This window comes from Dendrobium catenatum, unplaced genomic scaffold (genome assembly GCF_001605985.2).
Source record: "Dendrobium catenatum unplaced genomic scaffold, ASM160598v2 original_scaffold_174700, whole genome shotgun sequence".
Taxonomy (NCBI): Eukaryota; Viridiplantae; Streptophyta; class Magnoliopsida; order Asparagales; family Orchidaceae; genus Dendrobium; species Dendrobium catenatum.
In genome coordinates this window covers 1-1,920 of record NW_021493122.1, presented here as the reverse complement: position 1 = coordinate 1,920, position 1,920 = coordinate 1, and the positions used below count along the sequence as shown (strand labels likewise).

Here is a 1,920-nt window from a genome sequence, read left to right as displayed (position 1 = left end):
ATTTTACAATAAGTCTAGATTGAGCATGAAGGGATATATATATATATATATATATATATGTATATATATAACAGAAGGGAGACAAATATTTTTTTTGAACTAAGAAAACTCTTGCAACCTTGCCCGCTAATCAACCTTGGTGCCACATGACTTCATCTCTAACAACCTTGCCAGCTTGTCTTGTAAATTTATTCGTGGCTTTTAAATGTAAAACTATATCTCCCAACAATTTGCATAAAAAATATTTTAGAACCATTAAAATAAGATGATAATTTAAAATTGAAGCAAGATGCGAACATTTAACTAGACCATAATTTTAGAAGAAAATATAAATTCCTTGAGCTAAGCTACATATGCTTCTTTCGATCAATTAATTCATTCATCAAATTTTCAATCTCCTCATAAGATGACCCTCCCTTATCCATAGCTCTGTTGGCCATCTCCCCAAGTTGTTTAGCCCTCCTCCTCCTCTCTTTTGCCTCCATCCCATCCCCCATCAATCTCCTAATAGCCGTCTCCACTAGCAAAGCCTTCACAATTGGCCTCATCTCCATATTAAAAGTGTTCACTTTTGAGCCCACCATTATCCCAACCTTCAATATATCAACCAAAAGCTTTTCATTAAAAAATTGTTCTGCACACAACGGTCATGTTACCATCGGCAACCCCGAACTAATTCCTTCTAAACTAGAATTCCATCCACAATGAGTCACAAATCCCACAACCGCATCATGATTTAGTATAACTAGTTGTGGGGCCCATCCTTTTATCAACATCCCTACATCTTTAATTCTCTCTTCATAGCCCTTTGGAATCCAATCATTGCCCTCATTCTGCATCACCCAAACAAATGGATGTCTTGATGCCTCGAGCCCAAGCGCCATTTCACTAAGTTGCTCAACCGAGAAAAGGCTCATACTACCAAAGCACATGTACACGATCGAGCCTGTAGTTCTTTTATCAAGCCATTTCAAGCACTTGTTAACAGACACTGGATACTCCCCACCTCTTATTGACTTATCTATCACCTCCTTGTTGCATAGGGAAACTGGGCCGACATTCCACACCCTTCCCACTCTCTTGCGGTGGTGGTCTGCATATTTAGACTCTAGCTCATAGAAACTATTCATCAACATCTCATAGTTCTTCGCTTCCACCTCTGTCACCTCCTTAAGTGTCTCTAAGATGAACTCCATTGGTGTTCCTACTAATTTGTTGAAGTCCATGATTTGGGGTTTTAACATCTCTATTCGATGTGGGAGAGGCCGGGAAGGACAATGGACTCATCCTTGTCCGCTGGTAGGCAGCACAACTGTAAAGCACTCACTGCGCATTCTGAGAAGTCGCTAATTCCAAGAAAGACAAGCCACAAAATACCTCTCGCATTAGCAACCTCATATGTCCATGGCATGAATAAATCAGTTACAACACAGTCAGGGTTGAGATCTGTAAGAACGGAGTCAAAAGGGGCTCGAAGCGAATAGATAGCTTTCATGAGGTCATCAGAAAGGTTGAAGGAGTTGTTCTCGCACCCATCGGTGAGGCCGAATTCAACAGTGGGGAAAGGGATGATGTGGAGATGAATAGAGTCATCGATATTGTGGCTAATAATGTTGATGGTAACAGGAGTTGTGAGGATGGTGATGCGGGCACCATGGGCAGCGAAGATCTTGGCCATGTCAAGTTGTCAACCATAGGAAGCATGTGACCTTTCACCATTGAAGGGAAGAAAAGCATGTGGAGATGATTGGCTGCGGAGCCCATAGCTGGATAATGACTTGATCACAATATACTATGGCCTGTATGCATTTGATTTTAATCTGGACTTGACATAATTTTTAAATTGTAGGCTTGACTTAAATAGCTTTTCATAAATAGAGAGATATTTTGTATGATATTGACATTTAATATGACATTTAT

General features: G+C 40.2%; 1 pseudogene; it reads right to left on the bottom strand.

The window, feature by feature from the left end:
- Nucleotides 1–347: 347 nt before the first annotated feature.
- Nucleotides 348–1,764, bottom strand: LOC110110924 (annotated as a pseudogene).
- Between the last annotated feature and the right edge of the window lie 156 nt (nt 1,765–1,920).